This window comes from Siphateles boraxobius, unplaced genomic scaffold (genome assembly GCF_051911475.1).
Source record: "Siphateles boraxobius isolate OS27281-9 unplaced genomic scaffold, OSU_SipBor_1 46, whole genome shotgun sequence".
NCBI classification, from domain to species: Eukaryota; Metazoa; Chordata; class Actinopteri; order Cypriniformes; family Leuciscidae; genus Siphateles; species Siphateles boraxobius.
Window position 1 is genome coordinate 13,584,253 of NW_027509097.1, and position 20,169 is coordinate 13,604,421.

Genomic DNA, 20,169 nt, shown 5'->3' on the forward strand with positions numbered 1-20,169 from the left:
TTCTGTTTACTTGTATTTTCAGCAGTTACCCAAGCCTGTTTGGCTTAAGGCTGTACTGTACTTGAAAGTGACAATGAATGAGCACTGACATCTATTAGCATTGTCAAGTTTTGAGAATCACAGAATGACATATTAGATCTCGTATTTAGCTGAGCATTTGTTGGGCTTGTGGGAAGATTTATTGAAGGTGGTAGTGTAGCGTAACACTTCTGGACTGATGTTGAATTTCTAATTCCTTAACTTAAAGTACTGTCTGTCGGCCTGACAGACCTACCATATGTCTAATTTCATACCCAGTTTATACTGGTGTGACACACATGAAGGCTAATTTACCAGAATTTTTTTTTTGGGGGGAAAGAAATTTTATAGGGTACTTTTCAGCAAGGATGCATTAAATTGATCAAAAGTGGTAGTAAAAACCTTTATAATGTTACAAAACATTTTGATTTCAAATAAATGCGGTTCTTTTGAACTTTGATAATCAAAGAATTAAAAAAAAAAAGCTTGATTTTTACATCATGACTTTCAACATTGAAAGTAATAAGATATATTAACTTCTTAGGCATTAAATCAGCATATTAGAAAGTCTTCAGTGTCACATGATCCTTCAGAAATCAGAGTAATTGATGCTAAAAATTCAACTTTGCCATCACTGGAATAAATTGCAATTTAAAAAGTATTTAAAAAGAAATGGTTATTTTAAATTGTAATTTTTTTTTTATCCACATTATTATTGTTTACTGTATTTGATGAAATAAATGCAGTCTTTGTGAGCATAAGGCCTCGTTTACATTGCAGGTCTTGATGCCCAATTCTGATTTGTTGCCTAAATCTGAGTTTTTTGACCATCTGTTTACACGTTTTTTCAATTGTGACCCATATCCGATTCATGTGTTTACACTTGGCATACTATCTGAAACGTCGCGCATGCTTAAAGGGGGTTCTTGCACAAATGGAAGAACTTGAAATATGCTTGATGCTAATATATGCGAAGTTCGCCAAACATCACCATGATTTTGAGGCGGAGGAGGCCGAAAAGGGCCATCATTGCAGCCTGCACATATACTTCAATTATTGTGTGCGAGTGAGATCTTAGGACTGGTGGGAACATACAACACGATCTCATGAAAGTGCGTATTTATAGGCTACCACTGATTTTATTTCTCGTGCCATAGTACGCCAAAAATAGTTTTTGCGTGCATAATGCGCACTGTAAACCCCTTGGGTAGGATTAGGGGTGTGGAGTGCGTATGTATTACACGCCATAAAGTGCATATCTGCACGCAAAAACTATTTTTGGCGTAAATGGCACGAGAAATAAAATTTGTGCTATAGATGCGCACTTTCATGAGATCGTGGCGGGCTTTAACGAGGAGGAGTGGGTCTATGGCATAATTAGCCAGCCAACCTTTGATATGTTTGGTCAAAGTGTGTCCACATTCCTCTCCTACGACGATATAATGTTTCGTGCGTCGGGGTTTCTCTCGTCATTAAATCGCGGAGACATAGCCTAATGCCTCAGAAAATCCGATGTGCCTGATGTCACACATCTGATTTATTTCCACATACGAACGAGGCCTGAAACGGATTTTGAAATATCCAAATGCATGCGTTTTTTCCGTTTACACTGTCATAGAACACATCCGATCTGTGTCACATATGAGCAAAAAATTGGAATTGGGTCACATTTCACTGACAGTGTAAACGAGGCCTAAGAGACTTTTTTTCAGAAACATTAACAGATTGTGTATGGTAGATAATGAAAATGCATTATTTGTGAATGTCCCTACAGAATTATTTGTTTTATAAGTCCTGAAATAGTGTTCTAGATCAAATGTTACAGAATTCAGATTTAAGAGCTGTAGACCAGCATTTGATCTTAGTGAATGCATGTCACTTTCTCCTAAGTGAAATGAAATGCAAAATAAATCTCTTCTTTCCTGTACATAAACAGTCTGACCTGTGGCCCAAGTCCTCAGCAATTTTACATGATGGCTGCCCTCAGAAAAATCTCAGTTTACATTTTATATGTAGAAAAAAATAAAATTCAGACAAATAGTCCAATGTGATTTTCTCACCAATTCAATCAGCACACTGAGCTTTTGCTGAATTTCTTTTTGCAATTGTTTCTGAGTTGAACTTGAAATTGTATATATCAGGCTCAGACAGCAAATGCAGTCATTATGACAAAAGTACTGCAAAGTTTAACTTTAATTTACTTTTTTTGTTTCTCTTGTGTGGTAGTTAGCAGGCTTTTGCCTCAGAGGATGATTCATCTGTTTGTATAATTGTGATTAGTTGAATGGGTAGGATTCGGTAGCTCTGATTAATTGCTATCATTTTTCAGACCATGACATCATGCAGGATTTTAGTTAGAGGAGTAATGAGAAGAAAGTGAAAGGCGGGTGAGGGCTGTTGGGTTCAGGTCTTTGGACTTTGGGGGTGGGACCCAAATCCTCAAATGCTCTGTTTGGTAACTTTAACCTGCTGATTTATTAGCAGCAATGGCAGGAGGCTGAAATAATTGGGCTTGGATCAGCCTACATGGCAGCAGCAAAAGTGAGCTCAGTGGTGGATTTTATTGAAAGAATGTGTTGTTTTGGATAAGGTTACTGAAAGGTCTATAGGAAGGCAAAAGAGTGCGTGTATGGGTGTGTGTTTGTTGGATAGATAAAGTTTATATGCTATATCCAGATTTTCAGACTGAGTAATAGGAGGATAGTAGACAGAACAGACATTTGCCAACAAGATGATTTGGCTGCAGATTGTGTGTGCACTCATTTAATCTCACGACTTGTGTTGGTTGGCAAGCATCTAGGTGCTTATTGCACATTTAAGTTGGAGCGTGACCAACAAAATCTTTAATCCCTAACTATACAGTTTGTCTTGAGATGTAGTAGTCTTCTTCAATCTCCATGTCACTCACCCTCAGGGCTATATTAATCTACCCCCTCACCTTTTTCGAAATTAGAACTTTCTCTTGCTACTTTAAAATTTTATTACAAATTTTCAATCAATTTGAGTGAAAAGTTGAGACAAATTTGGTATACCTTTTGCTGTAATGACACCACAAGTGACTCTTTATTTATTTCTCACACAAAGGTCTATTGCAAAGCACACATTTCTCAGTAAATAGGGTGAGATATTTTATTTATGAATTAAACCTAAAAGTAATTTTGATTATTTGAGTTTCATTTGATAATACTTTTAAACCATACAGTGTATAAATGCGCAATTCAGCAGGACTACAACAGTGCTGAACTCCCTTCACGCCATACATGACGACAATAGTTTGCACGCCATTTATTTATGTGCACAATTATTACAGTAATCTATATTACTATTACAGCAGCAGAAATTATAATCAGAATTAGGGCTTGCATAGACTAGTCGAGTAGTCGAGAGATCAACTACTTCAACCACTTGTTGGCGCTGTCGAAAAACAATCGACTATTCGAGCGTGCAGTAGTTCATTAATTAAAAATGGCGAACGTCACCAACAGACATCAGATGTGTGGAAGTATTTCATCAAGGATGACAAAAATATCGTAATTGGAAAGGAGCCGTTCACATATTGCATCTAAAAACGTGGAAAAGCGCAACTGTGCCGCTGTCTCCTTTCCACCAGTGCTTGCGCTCCCATGGCATCTTTTGTTGCCATGTAGCCATGAACTGCGCTCTCCCTCTGATCTATATAATATAATTCTTTATAGATCAGATGTATTTATGGAGATGAGAAATAAAAATCCTCCCTGTACAGCTATGATCAGCTGTTCGGCAAAGTTTTCGATGATGTTGCAGAAAGGCCGAAGCTGATCGGTTGGTCTGTCACATGACCTGCGGTGCGCTTGCGGCATTCTGACAAGTTGAGATGTATTCATTTCGAGGATGCGTCGGCGCGTCTGGAAAAACTAGCGCACCACACGCGCGTTGCGACCGCTTCGCTTCCATTATGAGCACGCGAGCCTACATTTGAATAACGAACTTGAGCGCACAACAGATGCTTTATGTAAACAGCCCCTAAGAGCGGACACTGCGTCTGAAGTAAAAGGCTAGAACGGCTATTTATTTGGCTTTACTCTGTTACATGAATAGTAGGGGTGCAACGGATCAAAAAACTCATGGTTCGGATTGTTTCTCGGATCAGAGTCACGGATCGGATCATATTTCGGATCAGCAAATAAATAAAAATAATAATGGCCTCATGTCTGCACCTATAAACACACCGATAGCGTTTGTGATGGCTTTAGCCCGGTCTGATTGTGCAACAAGGGGCTGCTTAAATGCCGCGGTGATAAGCGGATGTTGAGCAGCCTTCGTTTTCACTCCTGTCAGTGAAACATCGGGGTGATGTCGCTTCAAATGCGTGGCCATGCTGCCACAGTGCCTACACACCGTCACGGTTTTATCCACTAACCTCTTTCCTTCATCATTATATTTGACAGGGAAGCCAAAATGCTCCCATACAGGGGATTTAAATGGCGCGGGGCGTTCAAGCTCCTCCGTTCCTCCGCTTGCCATGACCAAGCTGTTTGTGGACTGAACATGCGCACAACTTTTTTGTTTTTCATAAATCAATCCGCGGATCTCGTGTGTGCCGAACCGAAGATATTGATCCGAACGGATCACGCATCAATGATGATCCGTTGCACCACTAATGAATAGTAAAATATGTAATGTCATAATTACGTTTTAAGAGTTTACTTATGTAATTGTTGCATTAGGCTATGAATTAATAAATATTTATTGATAAGAACTATTTCATGTATTTTCATTTAGGCTACAGTAGCATGAACCACGAGTAGTCGAGTAACTCGAGTATTGTTTTGATAAGAAATCGACTAGCAGAAATCAGAAGTCATGCAACCCCTAATCAGAATATACAATCAGAGAACACCAAAGTCTAATATTTTCTTAGGTGCAGGAAGCGATTTCTGAGAGATGCTGTTGAAAGTGGATCAGGATGAAGCCTAAAACACACTTGTTGCCAATCAGCAGTAAGGGGCGTATACACTCATGAGGGGGGAGGTGCCTCTGCATCCGAAATCGCATACCTCCCCACTATATAGTAAGCGAAAAACAGAGAATAGGCAAAAAGTACCTGTTGTGGCAAAAATTCTGTTAAACATCATCACTGCGTAAGAGACACTCAGAGTCAAATTAATAAAAAGAAAAGTATTTATTCTTGCAAGAATAGGTTCAGTCTAGTACACAGAAGTTACGCTGTGCAAGAGAGTGACACACAACAGGAAGATATGAGACAGCCTTTATACTGTTTTCAAGGTTCCTCCTCACCCGCTGTACCTTTCACCCACTCAGATAAGGTCCTTACTGCTGTTCAGTTTCTACTTAAAGACACAAACTGGTACTGAAATAAACTGGCCAAAACTGACCGTCCCTAAGGTCAGAGGTCCTGTCCCATATGTTCCTGAAAAGTCACGCACAAGCACGTACACACATATACTTTTATAGATTGAATAGGTTCTTTCTCTTATGATACCTGTTTGGGATCACTGAATATTAAAATTTCTACAACAATTCCCCCCTTTTTATCATTCAGATTACCCAATCATAATAATAAAAATAATAGAACAAATTTTAAGTCATTTCATCACACTTATACTCTTCATCTCTGGTTTTCACATAACTGACCACTCTCTTAAACATTTGTGAAATAACATTTGGAAAAGTAAAAAGCTTAGGCTGTTTTTGTGGGGATAGTCCCTTAAGTATTAGCAAGCAAGTAAAGACTTTATCTGCGGCCGGGCTGAATGAATAAGCACTGTTATTGCACTCCCGACCTAGGTCGGACCCTCAGTCACCTCAGTATAAACAAGAAATAGTGTATAGTTTAAGTAGGAAACACATCAATTTAACACCCTGGTTATCATTACACATCTAGAAACCCACATGGCATTTCAACAGGCTAAGAAATACGAAGAAATAAAAGTAGAATAAAATCCCTCATTTCGACCCCTCTCCTTGTACGTCATCACATAGCGGATAACCACAGCTTTTAACCTTCTGTTCATATCAAAAACATTCATAGAAAGAAAGAAAAAGAAAAGGAAACATACACTTTAACACATGTCTCAGTAGCTCCCACTACTTGTATCATCATATTTCGTTCATCCAATTGAACAGACTCCCAGCTTTAACCAGTCTCTGTACTGAGCTGGAGACACATTATAATGCATGGTAAACATAACAATATTGATAATCCTATCGCTGAAATTGGTAGTACAGTACCCCCAATCCCCCAAAGATTAACCAATCTTATCCATTTACCATCAATCCACGCCCATTTCCATACATCACCTCCATTTTCCTAACCATATTTTCTTAACTTTTAACTCGATTCAGCCAATGGTTTTACTTAGTAAGCTCTATTTAACACCATATTTAATAAAATCTATCCAGAAAAGGTTTTATATTTTTTATCCATTCTTTTAACCAATGTAGTTGTTCAAAATTAACTCTAATATTTCAAATACGGACCATCTTTTAGCTTATTACCATACATATTCTCCCATGATCGGCCTTTCTTACCCTTAATGGAAAGCCTAATCATCAAGTTTCTTCAATAATAATCCCTATAATTTACCTGAAATATTTTCTAATGAATCTTTAACCAGTCAAATCATTTGATCTAGCCATATTTTGATTCAATCAAATAAAATCATCAACATCATCACAAAACCAGATTCTTTTGCTAAACTCAAACCATTAGTTGGTGCATCTTCCTCCAGGTGTGTTGGTCATCTCGTTTGCCCCATGGACATTCCGTCTTCACCAGGGTGACACTTTGCGTGCCGTAGCCATGGTCTTCCATCGCTGGTGAGGGAGGCTGTTACTAGCACGAGCCTTTGACCCCTCACGTTGTCCTCATATTTGATTGTTGAGGCCTGTCTGTGTAGTCTAAGGTGAGAGGCTTCGACCCAGGTGTCCCACTCTCCAACCATTTTCTGATCATTACCAGATTTGCCCCTTAGATCACGATGTACCCCTACTGGAGTGAACCATCTCCTGCTTTGACCTGTGAATAAAGACCTTAAGTATTTTGTTAGTGACCGCTTGTCTTGCCGCTCGTCCCCTTTGGTGTGACCTGTGGAATCAACAACCTGAAACATTATCTCCGGATAATTTCTTGCTCACTTAATAGCACTCGGGGTCCTTTTACCCTGAAAAACACTCAACCCACTTTGCTCATGTCCACAACACAATATTTATACATTTGGAACAGAATTAGTTCTGTTTTCTGCAATCCTTCCTGACATTCTGCAAAAGGAAAATCTTAAGTTATGCGCTGCGCAGGTGTGGCCTTGTTTCTATCTGCCACAATAGCAATCTAGGCCAGGATAGTTAGTCAAATTCATCCATAACCATTATTTTATTGGGCACATTCTGCCCTGCATCAAAAGTCTGCATGCTCTGTAAAGAAAAACAAATGTCGAGGTTATTTTCAGATAATAAAGTACACGTAGTTTCTTTTGTCTGCTGTGCTGCCACGGCCTTCGCTGCTGCATCTGCCCTGGCGTTTCCTGTTGAAACAGTCCTGCAATTTTGTTATCAGCGTGTGCGGCACACTTACAGACAGCAATTTTGTTAGGGAGAAGAATGGCTTCTTGCCAGGCTTTTACCCTATTAAGCCCCTTGTCCTCCCAACATATACCGTCCCTTAATAAACCAAATTTTGTCAATTGTTATCCAAATTGTTACCATCCCCCCTTTTGATGCATGAATCATCGTGCATCAATCTAACATAATGGTGTTTGGATAAAGTTTGCCATCAACACTAACCCAAAGGTTGTCCCAAAGCCAAAATTCCTCCAGACATCTTTCTCTGCCTCTGAAACAAAAATATTACTTAAAGCCACAAACACATCTTCTTATCAGAGTATTTGGAGGGCAACGGCCCTCAGTCTTACAGTGTATACTGCTTTTCAGGCCTGTTGTTTGGTCTCTTAATCCCGTCATCTACAAACATTGTTTCTGAAAATTCTGTTTCTGTCTGGTCAGGTCGTGCTGTACAGACTTGGTCAATGTCAGTCAAACAACATTTTCCCCCTTTTGTTCACAATATTCATAAATGTGAAGGACTCTCTGGATAATTTGATATTGACTTAGCCAATATGTCACTTTTGTTGTTGCCTTCAAATCTATAACATTTTAGTTTATCACAACCCATTATGGACGACGATCTACCACTTCACAAATCCAATTTAAATAAATGCTTTTAATCCATAGATTGATTCATAATTACCAGTAGCAGACAGAGCTGGATAACTAATCCATTTAAAGCTCGTCCCATTTTCTGCATCATCTTGTCATCAGATTGACTCAAAACTATTAGCTTCCTTAAAACTTGTCATTTGCCTTAACCCATCTGTAATGATAAAACCCTCATTCCAGAGGTTAATGACACAATATACACACTATTCAGACGCAGTATTCGTACCCCAAACTAACACATACAAGACATAGAGTGCAGTCACCATCACACACACTCATATTAGACACATATTTTAACTCTTCATCTTCAATGTTCGCTTTTCGTTATATCATCTCTAAAAAGATTTAAATTTTAAGTAAGATTTTAAACTTCACATTTTACTGTAGCTTTTACCTAATTTTATATGGTCTCTTAACCTGTTAACCGTTGCCAGAGCGTCGGCGCACTGAAGCGTTTTTTTTTTTATTTAGTTCAAATTTACTATCAGATTTAATGTTATACCTTGACAAACTATACATCATTAAAAAGATATTAGACTCAAGATTCAGTATTTGACCACTATTGTATTCTGAGAAACTTATAGTGACAGTTATGTCTTAATTTGTGTCAGGAGTTATAAAATGAAAAAATGAGGCGATACCTTTAATATGAATTATGAGCGTCAGCTGGTCCATTCATAAAAAACACTCCGTGCTGTCGTCATGACAGTGATTCACAAAACAACGTCCCTCAGGGCTTTAGCTCAAAAATGTGCAGACTTGGAGAAATATTGATATATTCTCATAGATTCACATCATATTTCTATAGACAGGAATAATATTTATTGAATTTATACCCAAATGCGTCGATGTAATCATTATGATCGCTTCTTACTGAGATGTGCTGTGTTTTCAATTCATACCAATAGCCTGAGGGCGCTATATGCACACTAATAGTCCATATATGGATCACGAAGAAGACCCATAGTCATGTGACAATCCAGACGTCACCTCGATACAGAAAGTAGCTGACAGAGATCGCTGTAACATGCAGATAAAGATGTTTTGAAGACAATAAACATGACTGCAATGATATTTGAGTTACCTGTGTTCTTCAAGCCATGTCAGGTATTTCATAATAATAGATTATATTTATAATGTAATGCTAATCGATATAGATTTCATCATCGTGTAGAACACTATAAATAATAAATTTTCTGTCGGATTTTTTTTTATCTGAAGCCAAATTAGATCACATAAGATTATTTAAAACACTCGACTTGCGTTATAAAGTAAGTTTGGAGCACAAACATGGTTTTAATCTCATAAATGGTCGTGTATTGATGGTGTGCTAAGCTAACATGCTAGCTAGCCCAGGTGCACCTGCCACCAGCAGTAATTGATTTATGATTTTTTTCTAAATAGGAATGCTTACTGAAATGTTTCAGGATATTTGATACCAGTTTCAAATATTTAGTGAGAACTTTGATAAAATTAATTAGGGTTTGAAACCCTATGAATAGCCTGTGAATAGCCAGTCGTTAGTAGCTAATGCAGACAAAAGAAATGCATATTTAGAGCCATAACCAGTCTGGAGAGGTGTAAATGTGTGCCGGGGAGACTGACTCTGAATGGGGCTCGTTTACACCACAAAATAATAGAGACAATAGACTGAATAGATGACTCAGAAGATGACTAAACATCAGTTTGCATTTTAGAGTCTAATCAAAATAAAGTAATTTGACATGATCTTGAAAAACATTTAACTAAATACAGAGTTTTAGACTTATCATTTTCAGATTTTAAATATAAAATGGTCACACATATGGCTTTAGCTGCAGTGCATTTCTAGATTGCTCCAGGGCCAACTTCAATTTTATTTTTATGAAGATGTTTCATAAAAATAAATTTCTAATAACTTTACAAAACTTTGAAGCTATTTAAACATTTTTTTTCATTATGACAATAATTAATTCTACATTTACAATAAACTACTAGGTGTCAGCTTTCAGATGAGATCATACTTGTGCTTTTAGTGCAAAGGGTTCATGAACTGTATCTGTTTAAGTTTGGGTATGCCATTTCTGGGGATTTTTCAAAAGTGGCCTTGAAGGTTAACAGGTTAACCAGTTACAAAGCATGTCTGTTCATTATCAATTTCTTAGAAAAGTCAGCTGGGTTGTTTTGGTTCATTATCACTATTTTGCTTCAGCTTGCTCTAGCAGGCCGATAACAAAAAGACAGACACAGTTACCATCCCTGCCTCCACTCAAGAAGTCTCTCTCACTATAAACAAATAATCTTTTCAACAGCCTCCTAAGACTGTAATTTAGACAAAATGTAATATTAAATTTATTACATTAACCTTTCACCATTCACCTTTGTCATCCAGACTCTTCTCAAATCTACAAAAGCCTGTCTTCATCTTTAGCCACCACCATGCCTAAAGACCTTCAGGAGTTAAAACTATGTTATAAACATATTAGCTCAAAATTAACTCTTCTATACATTTTACTTGCCCATATGGCAACCAACATCATGTCCCTCATATAATTAAGTTTTGTTACTGTCTCCGCAGCAAATAATGGCAATCACCTCATGGAATCAGCTGGCTTTTGAAAGTCCACTCCCGCTAGCTATTTATACACTTGTCACAATGAAAAACAAGCCATACAATCAATGCGGTTTCTGGTGAGTGGTATAGAGGAACTCACATTTCTGGGTCAGACTGCCGTAACTTCTCACAGCCCATCTCACCTCTCAATGCTCTGCTGACCCCGGTGGCCTCCAGTAATCAGCGCTCAACTCTCATACCTTTCTCACAAATAACACCTCCATCCGGAGGTGCCCAATGTTCGTGACCCCCTGCGTTGGGCTGTCCCCTGGCCAGGAAGATCATCCCGTCATTGAGTAGCCACTCGTACACACATACACACTGGTGACCGCTCTTTCCCAATACAATCAGTTTTCTTCAACAGAACTCAGCTGTTTTCTGGAGCTTAGGAAAGGCACGTTCAAGAGTCACCAGAGCCATTCCGATAGCCTAATAGTGTTCACAGGGAGACAGGTTAATAACAACAGTATTTAATCACTTAAATCCATTAACTATCTTAAAAGCAGCAACCTAGCTACTTAGACTATACTCAGTGAATTTAGATCACAACCGTACATTCAGTGTACTTCATCTGTAGCCGGAGCCATCGGTCCTGAATGGTGGAGACTAAATGAGACTAGTTGTTACTGGTCCTAAAATACGCTAATCAAAATGTCACCTCTATCGTTTAAGGTCTGCATTATTTTAAAGACTTCTTTAAAGTCATTCAGTTTTACTTTTAACATTTTTAACATTTAAATACAAATTGCCCTCTGAATGGTAATGATTTCTTTTAACATCTCTGTGTCTATGGTTTTCAACTGAAACACTGTGCTTTACTATAAATAGCTTATTATCACTTATGACACAGGCTCAGATAACAGCTTTTAGCTGACATTGAATGAGAGAGACTCTGAGGCATTCAAGACTGGTACACTGCATTTTCGTCAACTTTTAACATCAGACTTTATCTACCATCTTTTAACTCTATCCCAGCTTAAGGCATCTTTGCCAGAAATTACATGAGTTTTCAAATAAACATAGTTTTACAGTTGTCCTTTGCCCACGTCAGGGAATCTAGACATTACAAATTTCCACTCAGATTGAGTCTCTGTCGCACTGGCTGTTTCAGCCACAGCACACATCAGATTTAGATAAGCGAACTGTTTCATTACAGCCAATAGCAGACTTATCTTTTGAAAGCAAAACATCAGCTTCAAGCTCTTTCATGGTCAACTTTTCAAGCTGTTTGTTTACTCGGATGCCTTTCAACACATTTTACATTTAGCAACTGTTAATTCAGTAGCCTACTACTTCTGCTTATTTGTTCTTACATAAAAATAATTATTCTAGTTCTCAATAACGTTTCACATTTCTCAATCTCAATTACCATAGTTTAATATTTGACTTAAATTTTTCCTAGGAGTTTATCAATCTCCAATCGGGATTCACACTAACCTTTACGAGGCTATCACACTCTGCTTATGATACATTTTGATACACATACATCTTTTGCAGTTATCATTTTCCATGAGATTAGTCTCTCTATATAACCTAAACCCTTTTTTAAAATGTTTAATTAACACACAATCATCCTTTTAGTTACTTTGATATATTTTGCAACTCGCATTTGTTGGAGTCATTAATTTACATCAACCTGTATTCATCAATTCACTTTTAAAAATTACTATTATAGATCTTTTCTTTAAAAGGATTCACTTTAAGACTTCAATCTCTTGACCTTGTTTTTTTTTTTTTATCTATTATTTCTCAGACAAAAATGTTAATGTCGTAACTTAAACACTGATCTACTTTCAAACCTACATTATTATCAGAAATGTGTCACTATCACATTTTTTTTTTTTTTTTACACCACCTCGTTGGGCATTTACAGTTACGTGTTAAATGGTCCTGCTGACCACAATCAAGACACTCTCTGTCATCTAGTGGGTTCATGTGTCAGCCTCAACTACAGCATCAGACACCTGTCCTTGACTATAGTTTGATCACTGTGAGCTTGCAAACGGCTCCAACTTACTGCACACCCTTGAAGCAGTGTGTGTCCCATTCAGGAATATAAACAGAGCCACTGATTAAGCAGTTCTCTGTATTCTTTTACAGTCCACCAGTGGCTGATTTAATCAGAATAGCCAAATCATAATCTTCATCATTATCATTGGCCGCACATTAATTTTAATAAGCTGCATCGAAATGCTCAAAATATTCTGAGTTGTTTTCACAAAGTTTTCGTTTAACTTTAGTCATACTTGTCCAGGGAAATTATCCCCGACCCATAATTTCATTTATAAAACAGACAATATCTTTTGCTTCAATTACTTAATATCAACAAATATCCAACATTATACATTATTGATTTCCAGAATTTTTGGTCAAAGTTGTCTTTACATTTTACTAATTTGGTATTATCATCAACAACCCTAATTACAGAACAAGTACATATCTAACATCCGGGAACCGGGCTGAATAAGCAAACCCTGTTGCTGTACCTCCAGCATATCTGGACCCTAGGTTCAAAACACAATGGTTATCAAACTAAAACTAAACCTAATTTCAATCATTATTTTACCATTAAAATATAGAATTTTCCCCATTTTGCTTAATGAAACATTCCTTATCTTTATATCACATTAGTCCCCGTTAATCATACTCAATGCCTTATTTTTATTCTGAAACTCATTTTTCATACCATTTAAACAGTTAATTTGACTTCCATAAATTCTGTCAGACATTTTATTTTCATCACATATAGTTTTCTACTATATTCCTTCTCAATCTTTCCCTACATGTCCAGTTCCTTCTGTATCCTCTCCTTTTTTTTTTCCCTACATGCCAGTTCCTTCATTATCTAACCAGTACATGATTGTTTGCACAATCCCCACACAAACATATCTCACACAGACAGCCTTATTGCTGCTTGCAACTTAAATCCGTATCATATAAATTTAAGTTCTCTAGACATCTAATGTCATGCATCCATTTACTGGATGAAGAAGTAAAACCCTATTTCTCTCGACAGTTCTTTTTTATCTGCCCCTTTAAGACAACAATCCATTGTTTGTCCACATTGCTTACACATGTTGAACACAGCCATAACAACCTTTTTTGTTTCTCACTGCCCTGTTCAACTGATTCTCGCACTACTTTCAGTCTAGTTGTGCTGAGTGTTCCCTCCCTTGGGAAATAATGGTATTTTCTCAGTTTTTTCAATATCTAAAACATAAATTTTCCCCCATAATTTTCTCATTTGATAGAAAAACCGGTGTATCAAATTTTGCATGCTTACCTCAAGACTTCCCCATATTGGCTGCTTCTCTGTTCTCTTTGGATTTCTCTTCAACGCGCGTTTTCCTAATCTGTTAGGCGTCCCCAACAGACCCGATTTTTTCTTTTAACCCAAATCGGTCGGTTTGCATTATTAGTGCCCTCCTAATTAAGGTTTACCAAAAACTGTTCTGGTTCCCCCTAATTAGCCTCAGTACCTAAAAACAATTTGCTCCGTGGCGGAACAACTCATTTTCAGGTTACCTATCTGTTTGAAATCTCTTGATCTGTTACAGACCTCAATTAATCTCAGATAATTTTCTCTCGTATCTGTTTGAAACCTCTTGATCTATATATAGATCTCAATTAATCTCAGATTACGTACCACAGAAACAGCCCTCAGCCAATATGGTTCACTCACATTTCATACCCGAAACAAAATACTTTTCCCCAAAAGAAAATATTTTAGACGTCTCTTACCAGAGATATGTTGGTTGCCACGGTTTAGCTTTCTTTTGATTCCAGTGGAGCCCCTCCCGGACCCGATAGCGGTCGGCCCCTCTCTCTCAAGCTTACGAGGTAGAGCTGGAACTGCTCAGTCCAGGTGGCCAAACACCGTCCGCTCTCAGGTCCAGAAGGCACTTCCAAGGAATCCCACTCTGACACCAAATTGTTGTGGCAAAAATTCTGTTAAACATCATCACTGTGTAAGAGACACTCAGAGTCAAATTAATAAAAAGAAAAGTATTTATTCTTGCAAGAATAGGTTCAGTCTAGTACACAGAAGTAACGCTGTGCAAGAGAGTGACACACAACAGGAAGATATGAGACAGCCTTTATACTGTTTTCAAGGTTCCTCCTCACCCGCTGTACCTTTCACACACTCAGATAAGGTCCTTACTGCTGTTCAGTTTCTACTTAAAGACACTAACTGGTACTGAAATAAACTGGCCAAAACTGACCGTCCCTAAGGTCAGAGGTCCTGTCCCATATGTTCCTGAAAAGTCACGCACAAGCACGTACACACATATACTTTTATACATTGAATAGGTTCTTTCTCTTATGATACCTGTTTGGGATCACTGAATATTAAAATTTCTACAACATACCCTAATGACCAACTATTTTGATGAGATTTTGAAGTGCGCATACGATGTACACTTTACTATACCATGAGGCCACGGGAGAGGATTCATGAATGGCGGTGAAGTGACTTAACTGACGCTGGTAGATCACATGTTGACGACAACATGGCAAATGTAGTACGTCCGGATTACATTTATTCTACACATACTCATAATATATAGAACATACTTTTTTTAGCGGCCATGATGTTATTACTTATTCAGAATTATTACCTACTCAAGAGAGTATGTGATTTCGGATGCAGCCGACGTGTTTGTGAGTTTGGGGCCGGAGTTATCAAGATAGGGGTGTGATCCTTTTGGGTAGGGGTGTATTTGTATTTTGTGATTTCAAATATCAACAGTGTTTCTCAGAAATCGCTTACTGCACCTTAAGTTCTCAGATATTTTCTTAAAATCCCACTGAAGTGCCTTGGAACGTGCAGCTTTGTATGATGCGTTGACATTTCCTCTGAAACGGGAAGCTAAGCTGGGACATATTGAATGGCTCCTCCCCCTTTTAAAATAGCCAATAGCGTTTAGTTTACCTCACAGACTGCAAGTCATACTTGACAGCACCATGGAAGCGAATCCGAGCACTGATGATACAGTACGTTGGATTCAATAGTAAAGGTGTGAATAAATTCTAGACATTTCATTCCTAACAGTTGGAAAACGGAATAAAACTCGAGCAACAGAACACACATCTCCAACCAGTGGCATAATTTTGTTTTAAAAAGTAGGTGGGACAGGTGTATGGGGTGTGGGGGGGAGGAGGTTGCTATACAATGCTAAGATATATGTACAATATATGTATACAATAACAATTTTTGGAAAAAATAACATTACGATGTCCAGAAATCAATTTCAGTAGTAAATTGGGTTTAATTTGTCATTTAATGAGATCTACTAATATATGTTGTTAGTGCCGAGAATTTACACGTGAATAAATTCATAGCTCGCGAATGTAGCTTGTGTACTTTAAAGATGAACTGAACTGAAATTTGAAAAAATGTGATATAACAGATTTATTTTATTTATTCTCATTGGTACAATTATTAAAATGGCAGAATTTGTTAAAAGGGATAAAATGGTACGTTGAAATGTTGTTGTTGTTACACGGGCGCCGCCATGTTGGATTTCAACATTCGACTACGTCACTGGCATGGTAGGCTACTCCGTTGCCAACCAACACTAGCAGAGCTAGATTCTCTCTAGCTTCTTCTTTCTAGTGTTTATATCCTAGGTACGAGAGACAGATGTGTTGAAAACGTCAATGAGTACATGATGAAGCGTCTGACATCAAATGTTTTATTTAGCTACAAGTCCAACGCATACTAGAATCCTTGATATTCAGCTGAGGGGAAAAGATGTAACGTTAACGTTAGTTCACTGCACAGGATGGGAATGGAATCTTATTCCTCCTTCCCAAATGCCCCCTTGCCCAAAGAGTGAACTGCCGGTACGCTGTTAACCTTAACAGTCTGAGAAAAGGATATAAGTTAGCCTAGCCTAGCCCAGTCGCCAATTCGTAAAATACACTGTTACATACCAGCTACTTATGGGGCGCTCCAGCGTCTCAGCTCGGACATCCCTTAGAGATAGCATAGCCTATTCCAACACGTCTCTCTCACCGCACAGCATCCAAAATGAACGGTGCATGGTAATGCATTTTCGCCGATCAATAAATGTTCCAGTTTGACCTCTCTTCAACAGATCGACTCCGGTGCAGTGTCCATGCTCCGGCAGCGCTCGCGCCCACACACTTGCCCCCAAACGATCCTGTACTGTATGTGGAGCCTGAAACTGGTCGTCCTCCATGTGGTGGTAGTCAGATACTACTGGCCTGTCCCTCACATGCTCAAATGCGTAACTCATGCCATTAAAATTACTCATTTTTGTGTGTATATAGGACCTGCAGCTGTTGCCTATACACCTTCGCGGGTCCAGCGTAACAAATCCAATTTTTGTGCTGCTTAAAAAAAGCTATATTGATATTTTTAGTTAAATTTTTTAATGTAAATTACTTTTAATTGTCATAAACAACATGTTATCAACGTTGATTTTTTTTCAGTTCAGTTCATCTTTAATGGTCTACAGTGAATGAACTTTTGGCAAGCATGTCAGGGTTCTGGGTTCTAATCTATACTCGTGTAGTTTTTTTTCCTCATCAAAACCGAATATGTTTATCAGTGGTTGTATATCAAGCAGGGACATGTTTGTGTGCTTTTTGTTTTGTGATTTCACCGGAACAAATAGAGAGTCTCCGCAACGGCAGCCACAAGAGAACACTGTATCCATGCCACGGATAGCAGCGGCAACAAGCTCAGCAGCTTGATTTAAAAAACAACACATTTCAGTGCTAGAATGCCTCTTATTTGACAAACAAACTAAATGAATGCCCTGCTAGTTAACTGTAGATGTTTTTATTTATTTGTATTGGGTACATCCGTGGCGCAAGTTGTTTCAAAAAGTGGTGGGGACAATATCGACCCTGGCAAAAACCCATATTGCTCCGCGACGTTTCAACGATGGTGATGGTCGCTTTGGCCAGGTGGTGGTATTTATAGCATGGGGCAGGACACATTCTAGAGAGCGTTTGATTGGACAGAAGATGTGATGAGAAGCTGAAGTCCATGGTGACGTCATAAAAAAATCGTGATCCATTTTAGCGGAAGTGAGAGACTAAGTTTTGAATGCTTATATCTCCTAAATGCAAATTTTGTCATTGGTTTGGAACACACCAGCTTAATATTAACCTCAAAGGTGCAGTCTGTAAAAATAACAATGACTCAAAATAGTTACTGCAGTCAAAATTCTAAATATCGGAGATCGATTAATTCTCCCGCCACCTGCTCCTCAGACTGGACAGTGCTCACACAGGTTGCCAGTTTGAGCTCACGCAACAGGAACGAGCGCAATGGACAATGCAAATTGGCATCACAGACCAAAACAAAAACAAACATTCCAGCCTGGAAACATACATTTCAAAGTAAAATAACTGGCATTAGAAGTGTTTTTTAGAGAAACTAGTATATGAACTTAGCATGCTTCCTCAATATATGCAAACATATTATGGTATTTGTATCTTTCAATAGAGTGAAAAAGTTACATACAGCACCTTTAAGCCTAACTTATTCATACTAAAAGCTAAAAAACTTAAATTTTGATTTCAGGCGGCCTTTAAGAACACATTTTTTTAAATTTAGGAATGTTCTTACGAATTTCTTAACAACTTAGATTTTCTATGTTCAGTTCCAGCATAAAGCTGGTCATTTGAGTGTTCTTGTGGAGTTCAGGTTTTGTAAGGCATATGACCACCTGAGTTTGTGTGATTCTCATTGCAGTTTCAGTATCCCAGGACAATGTCAATGAAGCATACGGAATGTCCTAGAACACTTTGTTTGGCTTCTTTCTTTCTTTTGGTTTATTGCTATTGACTACCATTGTATGGATTTCACTGCCATGAACAAAGGACCAAAACTCAGAAACCGTGCAGCCAAAACAAGACTTGCTACTTTGGAAAAAAATTTTTTTGAATGTCAGTGCTTAGATTTGTCATGTTGAGCCTTGGAACGCAAGCACAGCCAGCAGACATTCTGTACTATAGAAGTTCACGCTGTTCTCATTTCCTCTGTGATCTCTCATTGGTTGACACAAGGCTTCATTAATGTTTCCTCTCAAGTGCCTTCATTAGAAATGTTTTTTTGTATATTTTGACATCTGTTTGATTCTTCCTGTTCTTCCTTTTCTTTTGAAGCAAACAGAAGATTATAAGGTTTGCGTTAGCAGTGAAAAACCAAGCACTACGGTAATGTCACTTTCTAGAAATAATTGAGGCTCAAATTAGATTATGGAGAAAGACAGGAGCACACATGTTAGCGCTTTTGAGATGCATCTGTGTACACAGGAGAAATACATCATGGCTCAGAGTGGAATAAAAAAAGTTCTCTCCAGTGTGACATTGAGGATAGAGAGCCTAACATGCACCGTCAGAGCGTTATGTTGACCTGAGAGCTAATGTCACTCATCTCCCACGTTACCTGGGATCAGTGATGGACTGAAATAATGGCCAAGCAAATTTTCCGTTCCATAATCTACAGTCTTGTTAACAGAATACTTTTTTGTGTGTGTTTTCAATGTTATTTGTTCATTTATTTGATAGGAAAACATTTTAAATGCAGATTTATTAGGGAGTTTGTCACTGGTAAGTGACAAATGTAAGTGTAAAGCCTCTCTCCTCACCTTTTGCTGTTCTTCTAATCTTTCATTCCTTCCTCTGCATAGTCTGCTCTGATTTTCCCAAGTGTCCATGTTTCTGTGTCTATATCCTGTTACAGAGCGTACGGGAGGTGCTCGAGCGCACACTGTGCTCTTTGTGCAGTGAGGTCTGCTCGTCTTGAGAAGGCATTTCCTCATGTAGGTGAAGGAACAAGATCTGACTTCTGAAAGTGATGTTTCCTTAGTGGGGTGATACAGCGAACTCCGGCAACACTTAAAATGCATCCTATGGAAGTTAGGCACCAGACAGTGAAACCACAGACACACACAGATTTTCATTCTTTTATACTTTTGAATAAACATAGAAGTTTTTGGCCAAAGCACCAGCGATCCAGAAGCAAGTAATTGTGTTGACTTGAGTCATTGCACTCGGTTGCCCCACTCACTGATGAATCTTATTAGTCCAAAAATCTATATCAAATAATATTACAAATTAAAATTGGTTGTGAATAGCTGCAATTTTTAGTGCAGTATTTTGGTTTCAGCCTGGACGGAAAAATGACTTGATGCTGTAAACCTGCTCAGCAGTGTGTTTTCTCATAGGATATAAAATGGCCATGTCTAGCTTTTAGGGTTATCCTGCAGGAGACATTTAAGATGGTATCCAGCGTTTTATCCCAGGCCTCAACTTCCTTCTTCCGCTCATTCCCCTTTTACCTCCACACATTCCCATTTACC

General features: G+C 38.2%; 1 protein-coding gene across 2 annotated transcripts in view; it reads left to right on the forward strand.

Moving 5' to 3' along the window:
• The window catches only part of mpp7a (MAGUK p55 scaffold protein 7a), a 214,547-nt gene that overhangs the window by 134,848 nt on the left and 59,530 nt on the right, over positions 1-20,169 (forward strand). The gene's annotated exons all lie outside the window — the stretch shown is intronic.